Source organism: Alligator sinensis, unplaced genomic scaffold (assembly GCF_000455745.1).
Source record: "Alligator sinensis unplaced genomic scaffold, ASM45574v1 scaffold658_1, whole genome shotgun sequence".
Lineage (NCBI taxonomy): Eukaryota > Metazoa > Chordata > Crocodylia > Alligatoridae > Alligator > Alligator sinensis.
In genome coordinates this window covers 795,825-809,958 of record NW_005842109.1, presented here as the reverse complement: position 1 = coordinate 809,958, position 14,134 = coordinate 795,825, and the positions used below count along the sequence as shown (strand labels likewise).

The 14,134-nt window shown below is 46.7% G+C and overlaps 1 long non-coding RNA gene across 2 annotated transcripts in view; it reads right to left on the bottom strand.

Annotated features, from left to right (window-relative positions):
• Window positions 1-3,211: 3,211 nt before the first annotated feature.
• LOC106722244 overlaps window positions 3,212-14,134 on the bottom strand; it is a 61,945-nt gene continuing 51,022 nt past the window's right edge. The window contains exons 5-8 of one of the 2 annotated variants that reach the window (XR_003094283.1): window positions 13,770-13,874; window positions 7,821-7,941; window positions 4,012-4,142; window positions 3,212-3,268 (exon numbers count right to left, since the gene is read on the bottom strand). This is a non-coding gene — a long non-coding RNA (uncharacterized LOC106722244). The remainder of the gene's footprint in view (window positions 3,269-4,011; window positions 4,143-7,820; window positions 7,942-13,769; window positions 13,875-14,134) is intronic. The other variant, XR_003094284.1, reaches the window with a different exon arrangement.

The following is a 14,134-nucleotide window of genomic DNA, read 5'->3' as shown; positions in this document are numbered from 1 at the left end:
CCATGGTGGTGGAGGAGGCCAGAGAAGGGAACAGAGCTCCTGCTCCAGTCCTGGGCTCCCCCAAAGCTGGGGTCTGCCTAGCTGGGGGGAGCCCTATGCTGTGTTCAGGTTGCCCAACCCTGCTCACCAAAAGTCGCTGCCTCTGATCTGCCAGGGGTGGGAAATGGAGCCTCCTGCTCTAGCCCCAGCTCCCCCCAGCTGGATAGACCCCAGCTTGGGGGGCCAAGACTTGGTGGGGGGCTCTGTTCCCCAACCCCCATGGGGGGGCGCGAAGCATCCTGGAAACTGTGACATAATTTGAGTCAGGAGGGGATCTGGAACCGAAGTTCGATAGGTCTAACCGACACTGATTAACTCTGATACCATATCCATGCAGGTCTAACTTCAACCGGGTTCTGCCATTCTGTGTGCACTGAACTTCTGTTCTGTTACAGGTTTAGACCTGTTTCTGATCACTTATCCTTGTGTATGTGTAATTTCTCTACATAGCCCTGGTGGCCACTAAGGGCTGCTTCTGGCACCAGATTATGCCAGCTCTGCTGAATGGCAGAAGCTGCATCAGCAGAAGCCTCCTAGTGGCTACAGAGGAGTTTGACCTGCTACATTAGCTATGGCAGGGATGTTAGACATCCAGCCCATGGGCCAGATTCAACCCACAGAGCTGCTCTGTCCTAGCTACTGGCAGGTTAGGAAAGTCGGGGCTTGTGGCTCGGGTGGAGGCATGGCCTGCTTGAGTTCATAGCCCTCAGTGACAGAGAGGCAAGTAAGGACTTCTCAGACACAGTCTCACTCACAGTACAACCACTAGGCCTATTACCACTGCCACAGCAAGCAGTCATTTGTCCCACAGCCACTTGCCCTAACACGGTTGCTACCATTGCCCCATGTCCTGTTCCAGACTTACTGCCGTCCCATGTCCCAGGCTGGATCTGCTATTGTCAGCCCCACCACACCCCGACCTGTGCCTTGAGCTGGACCCAGCCCACAAGGAGCACCACAATTCAGATCCAGCCTGGGGCATGGCATACGTTCGAAAACCCTGATGACAGAAAGATCAGAACTTTATCGTGCAGACAAGGTCACAGACTGAGAAGAAAACCTGACACAGTCTGAACCAGCACCAGTTGCACCAAGGAAAATCCACGAGAATGAGACTTTAGGGTCACAGTGCTGATTGAATGAGCTGATTCTGTGAACAGGGAAACTGTCTGTGATGATCTGGTTCCTCTGATGCTCAAGGAAGCAGGATTTTGTACATTCTTGTAAACTAAACAGGCTTCCAAAGATACCTGACACATCACCAGTTTCATCACCTATTTGAAATAACCTATGAGCCTCTGAGTTCTGGATAGGGGCTTAGGACCAAAAAAGAAAAAAGTAACACACCTTTTGGAGCCAAATTTGGTTTGTATATAAGCACAATCCACTGATCCTGTTCAAGTATGCTAAGAAATTGTAGTAAAAACAGGAAGAGTGTAGTAAGTGTCTTGGGTGTATATTACTTAAACATAAAAAGGTTAAAGCTTTTCAGTATTTTTTTTCTGTCTCCTTAATCTAATCTCTCTGAACACTCACTTGCTCAGTCGATGAAAACGTGAGGCATCATTTTTACTTCTCACATTTATAATATAATTTTGATAATTAAGGAGCCATAAAATTAATGTTCAATAATAAAAATCAGCTCTGGAAGTCTGATTGTCCAGGAGCATTAACTCTGTTAGTAAATTATAAGATTTTTTTTCTGGCCTTTTTAAGAGTTTGAGTGTTTAGTCCATAATGTTAAGCAAATGTCATCTTACAATTTGCGAATCTGGGAAGTTTGAGCAGATGGATGTTAACTTCTCTTAGACTATTAGGAGTTGAAGGTCATGTCATACTGCATGCTCTATTTAATTTCCCTTGAATTTCCAGTAACATCTCCATTTGATCTATAATCTCCGGTATTTGACCTAAAATTTCAAACAGGCAGATTTTAATGTAAATTAAGCTCTGGCACTATGCTTTAATGTTTGAATTAAACAAAAAAAATAGTAGTATTCACTTACAAAGCAAATTCCACTCACTTCGGATGCCAAAACAAAATGTCAGTATGAGATTCCATTCACAATAGATCTTTATAACATGAGCATACCTCTTCTCCTCCACCTTGCATTCCTTGACCTGTAGTGAAATAGTCTATGGTGCCAGCATTTACATTTTCATCATTAGACTTCAGAGCCAACAAACCATCAAAATGAAGAGAAACAGTGGCTTTGTCAGTGCTATTGTTTTAGATTGGTGGGTGGTCAGCTGAGCTGTTACTATGCCAAATATTTGCAGTGTACTCAAGGATGATGGTCTTGATTAAGGACTTAGCTATACTTGAAATATAATTAACCCTCATCCGTTCTCATGAAACCGTAACCGTTGTTGGTCTCAGGGGGTAACTTGTTACCCCACCCACATGAACAAAATGGAACCAGCGACAACAGTATAAATGTACCAAAAACTATTTATTAAACATACAGATTATTTGAAAAAGTATTTATGATGATTTGAACCCAAAATATTATTTAACTAGAACTATGAACAAAATTTTACCTTTTTTTAGAATTTCAAAACGTGAATGAACAATTTGCTAAGTCTGCAGGTCACACTGTTTTCAAACTAACAATTACTTCCAAAAACATTTCCTAACTGTTTTAACTAAATATTACATTCCTCACAACGCAGCAGTGATGTACTGTGGTGCACACAAGCAAATTGCTTACAATCTTTGCATTGTTTCCGGGTTTTGCGGTCATCTGTCCTTAGACAAAAAGCACAATGTCCACTCGTGCTTGCAGAAAGTTGTACTGGGGTGTGTTGTGGCAATTTGTAATTTAGGGCAGTCATACCAGACTTGACAGATTTAGACAGATTACGTGTATCCATCATTCTCCATTTTATTTGTCCGTTGATCAACTGTTCTCCAAGCTCCTGCAAAAAAAAAGTGCCGTCTTCTTAAATATGATCTTTGCTTCCAGTTTGCGTTGTGGCCTAGCTAAATGATGAGGCTGACAATGGCAGCCACATCCAGCATATTGAAAAATATTGATTATCTGTCTGCAGGTGGTCATATGGACTACGTGATCAATGTTATCTACCTCACCCTTGTTTTTATTGTAGTCATGGACGATGTCCAGCTTTCTTTGCTTTCCACCCACTGACAGGTCATGGCGCATGCTTGACAGCAACAGCACATCTTTGGACTTCTTTGGAACATAGGAAACTAGGGTGCGTTCCCCATCTAAAGCAAAAGCAGAGTGGAGGATGGTCATCCATTAGTTACCATGGATACATGAAGTAGACATGAATGAGGTGTGAATGAATGCTGACCTTTCAGATGCGTCCACCCAAAGTGGCCAAACAGGTCTAGGCCTGTCATTTTTACAGAAATTGCATGGGGATAATTACCCCAATGCGTTAACATGGGCTTGGGGTAAGTTGTTACCCCATATGGAAAAACACATTCACACCTGGGGTAACATGTTACCCTGGGCAATTTTTCATCCACAGAGAGCAAACCATTCATGTAAACTGGCTGTTCTTTGGGGATATTGTGCACTGCAGTGCCAGTGACAATGTCCAAAAAAGAAATTTTTTTAGAATTAATTAACTTTAAGATACTGCACAAAATATAGGTCTGGGGTAGGAAATTACCCCATGGGAACGCATGAGGGTTAAGGTATAATCTAAGTTTCAAATGCAATATTTATTCAGGGAAAAAGTCCCATTCTAGACAGTTAAAAGCCCCTATGTTAATTGGGATCAACTGACACTTTAGAGAAAGCAAGGATTGTTGTATTATTTAATACATGTCCTGTTAAAATGTAATTACCTAGCATAGACTAGGCCTATGTTACAGATGGTTTAGATGGCCTTGAATGCATTGGTACAAACAAGGATTCATGTCTTTTCTGAGGCAGAAATACCATAGAAATGCTAAACTTGGAAACATCACTGACTACTTTTGGATAAGTAAGACCGGACCTTTATGGTTTTTGCCTGTTGAACATGTTGCTTTCTAATCAAACTTTGCTCTGTAATACTGTTGTGGGAGCCCAAGCTTGGATCAGCATTTCCTTTCTTGTGTGGCAGAAGTTCAGGCTTTGACTCGGGATCTGAAAATGGGTGGAGAGGAGGAAAAAAAGTTAAAATTTTACCAAAACATTGAAATGGGGGGTCTCTGCTCGCTTTTTGTCTTAAGTACACCTGTCTGGTTCCTACTGAAGATTTTGGGGAGGGTGGAATTTAATACCGAACTTCCCTCCAGGTTTTTTAATGAGTTTTTAGCCAGCCATACAGCTAATAGTGTAATTGGAATTTTAAGCACCTACATTGAACGCCTTCAAGAGAAATTTGGATGCTTATCTTGCTGGGATCCTATGACCCCAGCTGACTTCATGTCCCTCGGGCAGGGGGCTGGACTTGATGATCTTCCGAGGTCCCTTCCAGCCCTAACGTCCGTGAAATCCGTGAAACCACAACTTTAAGACATTCTGTTTGTGGACATACAAACATTTTTCATATAGTGGTGCTGTATGCACACACTAAATACCAGACTTCCAAGACAAGCAACCATTCACTGCAGTTAGTGTCTTTGCTTAGTGCCAATGAATTTTAAGAGTTTTTTTTTAACACTGTAAACTCGATGCTATGATACTTAGCTATAATGCACTTGTCTCCTGGCAGAGCAGAAGCACTATGCAGAAGAACTAAAGTGAAAATGGTACCCAGCTATGGTTTAACAGTGCCCTCAAGCCATGGACTAGAGCAGGACCTGAGGAGCTAGATAAAATGGTCTCATCTACACTGCAAAACCAAGCATTTCTTTGCATACGTAGGGAGACCTCCCTCCTTTAAATTGTCCAACAGAGCCTGAAGCTGGTCAGTACAGAGATAGTTTTGAGTCTCCAGTGATATGCTACAGGTCTGGTTGCATGGTTGTTAGGGCTGTGCAAAGCTTCGGTCCCTGATTTGATTTGGCAGAGATTCTGCCTGATTCTGTGGCCAAATCTGAATTGAATCAGGAGACCCTTTAATCTCTCTGAATCGATTCGGAAAGATTCAGTGATTCAGATGTAGACACAGCTTTAAATGCTTTTTCTACATACCTCAAGGTACCAGGTGGCTCATCAATGTGCGATGGTGGGATGGGTGGGGCATCCCACAGGAGCACAGGGGGCTCCCAGCACGCTCAGCAGCAGACCCAGAAGCACTTCTGGTCCACTTCCAGGTATGCCAGGGAGCACACAGGGGGGCCCCCCGCACTCCCCCGGCTTGGTGACTGGTGCTTCCTGGGTCTGGGGGGGCACCCAGAATCCCTCCATGGCCGATCACCGAGCCAAGGAGGGTGCAGGGGGGCCCCCAGTGTGCTCTGCAGAGGACTCAGAACTGGACTGGAAGTACTTCTGATCCACTTCGGGGTTCGCCACCAAGCATGCAGGGGGGCCCCAGCACACTCCTGTGGGATGCTCCATCCATCCCAACATCGCAGCATTCACAAGCTGCACCTGGTACTTCGAGGTATATAGAAAAAAACATTTAAAGCTATGTCTATGGTCAAATCACTGATTCCCCGAATCGGCAACAAATCTTCAGATTCGGATTCAGCCAAATCAAATCGGGGACAGCAATCCGAATCAACAAATTGAATCACTATCCCCAGTTCGGGCCAAATCCAAATCCAAATTGAATACAGCCTGTTTCGCACACCCCTGATGGATGTATCTTCATCATTCACTCTAAGTGAAAATTCTTCTGCTTTAGTAATTGGGGAAACAAAAAAGCAATGTTTTACATAGTGTCTTGAATTTACCTGAGTGTTTGTTTCTTCAGTTACTTAATATTAGCATCTAAATGGCACAAGTAAGCTTTAAAGATAACACCTCAGTTGAGGGAAGGAGGTGGGATGGGTGGTACTGTTGAAAGGTTATTGCTGTTACCTGGTCAGTTGTCTGCACAGCCCATTAACTAGAAAACAGTGTATGATTTTACATTGCATCTACATCTAAAAAGTAGGAAAATCTAATTAGTTTTCAAAGGGGAGAGCCAACCTCTATGGAAAGCAGTAAAAATCTAATAGGCTGCATTACTGTGGGATCTGCCATTACTTTTTGATTTTTTTCAGTTGTTATAGCTTTTGCTTCCCTGTCACCATAATCTACACATTTCCTCCAGAGCCCTAACAAATTTGTCTGAGGCTAAAAAGGGAGGGGCTGATCATTCTAAGGCCTTTATCAGTCAAACAGCAAGAAACAAAAAGAAAAAAAAAACAATCCAGAACAACTTTTATGAAAGACCAAATCAATCTTATTCCTCACACATGCTAAAGTACCCTCATATCACAGAGATTTTTACTAAAAAATACTTGAGAAGAGCAATGGGACAACATTTCAAAGTTAAAAGTTCTATTTAAAAATATCTCTACAGTTATAAATTATAGTCTCTCCAGGGAAAGAACTTGCTCTACAACTTCTACAGCACCAAACAGAGCTGTGACACAAAACGGAGACATCATTATTAAAACTCAAGGCCTACCCAGGCCAGAACCTCAGCCCAAAAGCCCCAGACTTGGGAGAGGAATTCTGAATCCAAATTCTATTTTAAATGGTTTGACTAACCTCTGTCCCTGTAGATCCTGTAGGTTCCTGTCTTTACAATTGCCCAGAGTAAAGCCCATGAGCCAAGCCTAGATCTAAATAAGCATGGAAGGCCATGCATAACTCAAGATAAGGGAACTGATGTCAGTAGAAGTATATGTTTGTTTGGACTGTAGTGGCAGAATCTCACTGCATAAGGAGGACTTGCTCTGGACTTTGCTGAAGGCCACTCCTAGTCATAAGTAGACATCTGGTCCTCTGGGCTGAGGAGTCAAAGGCAGCCGATTATGGTATTAAGAACATTGCTCTCTTGAAAGCTGTTAGCTACAGAAAGAGGCATGTCATAACCATACTAGCACTATGGGCTAAAATTGCTAAAAATTAAACTTGTGTCTTAGTACTCTACTGTCTTAGGGTCCTTATCTTCATCTAGTATAAACTGACATAATAGTATAGAGTTCAAGGGACTATTCCAGCTTAACTCATCTAGGCTACATACACACAGTCAAAAAGCCCAAGGCTGAATCAATTCAATCTTTGCAGGTTAATCTAAGATGCATAGACTGTACCAATAAGCAAGTGAACAGACATTCACTTTTGGTTCTGGAAATGCAGTTGCCCAGGCCAGAAACTGGGGGGAGGGGGGAGGGGACTAGTGCATGGCTTCCTGCTCAGCTGGAGCAGATAGCTTGGGCTAGCCCGCCCACCCTTGGGCTACCCTGCCCACCCTTAGGCTAGCCCTCCCACTCTGCAATGGGGGATTTGAGGGGAGGTGCAAAGCATTCTAGGAATGCTGGGGGACTATGAGTAATCTTAAATCTGGAGGGCATCTGGGACAGAAGTTCAATAAACTGATTTAACCTAAATCAGTTAAGTCTGATATTACATCCATCCACGTTTATTTTAAACTAGTTTGGGCCATTTTGAAAGCAGTTTATGTGCACTGAACTTCTGTTGTGTTACAGATTTGAATGGTTTTCAATCACTTATACTGGTTTATGTGTAATGTCTGTCCCTAGCCTGAATGATCTGGCCTTGTATACCCATCTTCAGCGTTTCAAGATCTAGTTGATGCAAATTTTGCAGCTAAGCCTATTTCAGTTTTAAGCCCATATCATTCCCAAACACTGAGGGGTAAAATGAAAGTCATAGAAAAGCAAAGAATTTCCCAGAAAGGGCAGTAACTGCATCACTCACTCCTAACACAACTATGCAGTTGTTGCTTAAGCCAGTCCTCGTCATGCCATAGCTGCTTGATAGTATCAGGAACTACACACACATTTGTCAAACAGGATGACATCTAAAGATAGCATTGAACCTAAGGGGAAGGAATTTAAAAGAAAACAAATCACCACGGTTACAATGTATGATAAGAAGCACAGTTCTGAAGTATTCCGTATGCATAGAAATTTTGACTTTGGGGACCTTTGCTGACCTGGACGACTTGTTCTGAAACACAAATAATCTGTACAAACAGGGGGGAAACATGAACAGCTGAGTTCCAAGAAATGTGTGCAGAGGTTTTAATATTTCGTCTGCATAAAAAAAATGCATTCAGCCAGAAAACTCTTCTAAGTCTAACAAAATTGCCTAGTGTCTCAGGTATGTTCTGAGGATGGTAAAAGTTAAAGGCCAGATTCTGACACACGTACCCATCTGCACAGGGCTAAAAGGAGGATCATAGATCATCCCCACCTCTTTGGGCTGACTATGCAGACATGTGCAGGAGTAATGGGTGTGTGAGCAGGTGAGGAGGGGAAAGGGTGGGATTTTTTACTCTGCCACTCTGCATTAGCCATCTGTACCAGGGTATGGGGGTGGGAGAGTTCAGCAAGTTATTAGTCACTTGGGACTAGGTAGGTGAAAGGAGAGAATTACATGCAACTCTGAGATGCCCTGTGATTTCCTCATGCTGTCCCTATAGTGATGATGGAGCTATGGACTGCACCATACATGGGACTGTTGACAACAACACTATCTAGCCCAGGGGTGGGCAAAATATGTCTCGCAGTCTGGATCCAACCCGCAAGGCCATTCTATCCAGCCTGCAGGGCTCCTAAAAAAATGTAGAAAATTAATATTAATCTGCCCTTGGTTCCTGTAAAAAATGACAGGAACAAAGGGCAGTAGGACTCAGGGGAAGCCCAGCAGGCTTCCACAACAGCAGGGCCCACCCAGCCCCACCACCCTAGCCAGAAGCCCCCCCCCACCCCCCCCCCCCTAGCCAGAAGCCCCAGCAGGGGCTTCTGGCTTGGGACCATGCAGCTGCCCTGTACTGGAACCGCAGGTAAGGGAGAAGTGGGGGTGAAGGGCAAGGGAGGAGCCCCGGTGAAAAGTGTGTGGGGGGGAAGCAGCCCCTCCCCCACCCCATGGCCGGCGCCCTGCACTGCAGCTGGTCACAGCCCACGTGGGGCCACCTGTGCCTGCTCCAGACAGCCCTGTGCAGGCTGCAAGTGGCTGCAGCAGGGAGCGCAGGCCATGGGGCAGGTGAGGGGCTGCTTTTTCCCCCCTCCACTCAGCTTTTCCCTGGCTCCTTCCCAGGGCAGAGGAAAGTGGCCCCTTCCCCCTCACCCACCCGTGGCCTGTGCCCCGTACTGCAGCTGCTTGCAGCCCACGCAGGGCTGTCCGGAGCAGGTACTGGCAGTTGCAGGCAGGCTGCAAGCAGCTGCAGTATGGGGCGCTGGGCAAAGAAAAGGGAGGGGCTGCTTCCCCCGCCCCCATGCTCATCACCACCTTGTAACCCAGCCCCACTGCAGCCTGGGCCCCACATCGGCTCCGGCCTCAGCTATAAGGGCTGCACGTGGTGACAGCAACTGCAACACCCCCACTTGCCACGCCAGGCAATGTTTGCCATGGCCGCCTCTGTGCTGCCCAGCGCACGAGTTCCGGGTGGGGAGCAGCAGCCAACACTGCCTGGTGCAGCAAGTGGGGGGGCCACAGCTGCTGCCGCCATGTGCAGCCCCAATGAGCGAGCCTGGAGGCAGTGCGGAGCCCAGGCTGGCAGCGGGGTGGGTTACAAGCTGGTGCCGAGCGTGGGGAAAAGCGGCCCCTTGCTCGCCCTGTGACCAGCACCCCGCAATGGAGCCACTTGCAGCCCATGTGGGGCTGCCTGTGCCTGCTCCGGACAGCCCCACATGGGCTGCAAGCACCCGCAGCAGGGAGCGCTGGCCTTGGGGCGGGGCAAAGGGCCGCTTTTCCCCGCGCTTAGCTTCTTCCCTGCCGGTGAGCAGGGGGTCAGGGCCATGCACTGCCCCCCACCTATACCGCGGGGCTGGGGGGCACTGGGAGTGAGCAGGTGTGGGAGCCAGCGGGAGCACGGGGCCCGCTCCAGTGTCCTGGGGACAGTGCCAGCAGGGCCCAAAGCAGAGGGGCAGGTGGCAGGAGCACAGGATCCCAGCTGGCAGGGGCTCTGTAGAGCCGGGACAGCTCCCCCCCCAGGTGCATCCCAGCCCGGCTCCATAGACCCTTGCCAGCCTGTGCCCTGTTTTGGGCCCCACTGGTGCTGGTCCTGGGACATTGGTCCCAAGATGGTGACCAGGGGGCAGAGCACCTGTCAAGGGACGGGGCTACCCATGTGGCCCTCGACAGCCTGCCAAAACTGGGTAAGTGGCCCTCCACCCGAAATAATTGCCCACCCCTGATCTAGCCCAAATACTATATTCTGTAAACACAGCAGGCATGTCCCCATGAGTACACACATGCTGCTGGCAGCACTGCAGACCCATCTGTGGCACCATGAACTGTACATGCCAGCATTCACCACACTGCTAATTTGCAGCATGGGGGGCTTGACACCTGGAGATTCTATTGTCAAAAAACCCCACACCAGAAAAAGGGGTGGCACACATGGTGGCAGCTACGCTCTGGCTGCTGGCTAGGCTCTGCGCTCCTGGATCATCAAATTTTGGGGGGGTTTTTTAAGGAAAATTTTTTGTGTTCCAAGTCAAATTAGCCAAGTCAATTCCAAATCTGTAAGTCATTCAAAAACCATCTATGGCTCTACTACCAGCAAACATCCTCCACCCAGATGCTTCCAAATCCTTTGACAGACATCCTATATGCAGACTCAAGCCAAGAAGCTTGGGGTTCTGATGCCTCCAAGTTTTGCTTGCCCTCAGCTGTACGGCTGCAGGAGCAAGCTAGGGAGGAGTCTTGTGTGTAAAATCAAGATCCTCCCACTGGAAGTGAATGTGGGAGACTAACTATACATTATTTCTGCCCGGGTACTACCCCTTGCCTGAAAAGCAGTTATTCCTTGCCAGTAGGAAAACTGTCTTAGTGGTCATGGTGTTCCCCCTGTGCCTGGATCACCAATGCTGGAGCCCTAGGAGGCCCTGAGGACTCCAGGTAAGGCTGCTGGGGCCAGCTCTGGTGCTGGCCCAAGCCTACCCTGCTCCACTTGGGGCAACTTACTATGCACCACAGCACGTGTGCAGGGGTGTTCCCTGGGGACAAACAGCAGCAACACACATTTATGCTGCTGCTATATGTCCCCAGGGAATGCACATTCCCACTCGCGAGGACAGTAATCCCAGTGAGGTCAGTAATTTACAGCTGGAGAAACAGAAGCACCTGCCAGTCCCAAGGTTCAATGGAATACAAAGTGGCACATGGCCTGCTTTGCCTCCTTTTCACCTTCCGCATCCTGCTCTGAGAATGACTTTGAAGGACCCAGGAATCTGGGCTGCTCTCATATGTGAAATGGAGATCATCTGAAAAAGATTAGAAAAGGGTTATGATGGGAATCAATGGGTGCAGTGTATTTCCAGAATGTCCCCCAGTAGCATGATTAAGGTGCACAGCTGATGCCTTCAAGTCTGAGAAAATCAAACTATATTTGCTCCTGAATTTTTCCCTTGGCATTTTTGGTACCATGGGCTTCTCTCCCAAGGTGAGGTTTGTAATTACATTCCTGTCTGTATACAGTGCATGTTACTTTGGGGACAACAGCAGTGTAACTTGAAGGAGATATTGTGTTAGAAGTAGAGGTGCATGGATACATTGGTCTGATATCGAATCAGTACCAATATGAAGAAAATGTTCTATATCAGATATTGGCCCTATGGGGCCAATAGTTTGGCCGATACATACCAGTGCTGCGCACAACCCCAGTGCAGCATGGTGCAGAGCTGGCAGCATGGAGAGCTGCCTCCAGCTGGTAAGTTGGAAGGGAAGGGAGAAAGAAGGGGCGTGAGGGGGCAGATCAAGGCCTGCCACAGTGAGGGAGGGGACAGGAGCAGGTGTGGCCCAGCCAGGATGGGGGGGGGGCCCACGGGATGGAGGTGCAGCTCATTGGGTGGGAGCAGCTCCCGCTGCTGCTTGCACCCCAGGAAAGTGTGTGGGGGGGGTGCCTCCAGATCTGCATGGCACAGGGTGGGTGGCAGCTGCAGGGTGGAGCCAGCACTGCGTGGGGCTGTTCTTGCCAGGGCTGGGCTCAGAGCAGGCTCCGGTGGCCCTGGGAGGAGGCTGCAGCCACCCCAAATTTCACCACAGCTGTGCTCCCAGCCTCATGTCACCGCCCAGTGCAGCTGTGGCTTTTCCTGGCACTTGGGTGGAGGAGGGGTGTTCAGCTGGGGCTGCACCAGGTGGCAAGCGGTGGCATGGGGCTGGAAGAGGAGCTGCAGTGAAATTTGAAGTGGCTGCAGCGTCCTCCCAGTGCCACTGGAGCCTGCTCCGAGCCCAGCCCCTGACAAGAAAAGCCCCGTGCAGCACCAGCTCTGGCTCTACCCTGCAGCTGCCTCCCACTCCATGCCCCGCAAATCTGGGGGCTTATGCCCCGCTGCCCTCCTGGGATGCAAGCAGTGGTGGGAGCTGCCCCCACCCCATGAGCTGTGCCTCTGTTCCACACTGTCCCCCACCCCCCCACCCTGCTCCGACTGGGCAGCTCCTGCCCCTGCCTCAGCCCCACTCCCTCCCTCACCACGGGGTGCATTGATCTGTCCCCCGCACACCCCTTCCCTCCCCCCTTCCCTTCCACTACACTGGACTTACCACCTGGATGCAGCTGTATCAGATATCAGATCAGTATCAGCCAATACGCCTCCTTAAATATTGGCTATTGGTATTGGCCCTCAAAATCTCTATCGGTGCACTCCTAGTTAGAAGTATATTTAAGAGACCTTATTAGAAAAATAAGAGTGAACTTTATTGAAAATAAATCACTAACTCAACAGAGTTTTTAATTGAAACTGCATGAGTAGGAAAGAGAATTCCACTTCTGAGTGTTTCCATGGAAACAATATAACCGACCAATGTTAATATATTATCAGGGTTACCTCATCAGAACAAATTCTCATTGGCTAATCACATTTTGATTATACAACACTATTCCTAGCCTCACACAGAAGCAGTTGTCTCATGCAAATTTACCTTCTCTGGGGTGTTGCAAACACCACAGCGATCTCTGTATAGTCACATATAAACAAGTTATGATGATGCCTATAGCACTTCTTTTGTCTGAGAATATCAAAGTGCTTTACAAGTATTAGTATAACTTTTTTGTGGGACTTCTGCATACCTAATAATTTCATAAAAATGTAAGTAAACTGGTGGGCAACTGAAAAAATATACAAGTTGGTAGAAATGTGATTCAAGAATTAGCTACCATTCTTCCCTCCCCTTCCTCCACCCCCCTATAAATTTTCCCATTTTTTTCCCCACTTTATCTTTCCATCCTTCGCTGACATGTTGTCTCTGCTGCTTCACCATGAATGGCTAACTGCTGAGTGAAGGAACTGTGACATCAAGAGGCAAAGACATATATATATTTGCTTCAAACTGAATGGCTGGACCAAAAAAAAACATCCCTCCAAGCTTAAATATATCTTTTAGTAGTAAAATATTACTAGGACTTTTTTTACACACAACATAATTTTACAAATAGGACTTAATTGCTTAGATCTTTATGAGATAAAGAGGGCCTGGAAGTTTGTTTTGGTTTGTTTTAGCTTCCTTGTTTTCCTTTAGAAATATCAGGCATTTCAATTCCTGTCTTTCCTGATTTTTTTGCTGCAAAACTTCCTGAGGATATTAGGAGTTGTAGTTGGGAAGTTCGCACACCTTAACTGGAATGGTGGTGTTGAGCCTTTAAGATTTCCATCTGCAAAATGTTTTTTGTTATTTGGCTTAAATGTTCACATAACTCACAGTCTTAAACCTTGATTTAAAATCGTTTTCCCTCCACTTTTACTGTTCATTTTCCTGCTGTCGGTAGTTCTCCGGCCATCACAGAATTTGTTCAGCTCCAACATTCTACGGTAAAATACAAACAGAAATTTAAAATATAAAACAAAATAGGAGAGCATTTTTTAGACCGACTGCATAGGGCAGAAGTGCAATTTTTTGTTACTTGCTGGTCACAGATAAGACTTAGGAGCAGACACTATAAATGGTCGAATTATATATAATGGAACTGAATGTCTGACTAAGCCTCAGAGTTGCTTTTTATGGTTTATATGTGGTTGCGTCAACATAAAGCACTTATATTTATTCCCCAAAACCAAGTATACTAG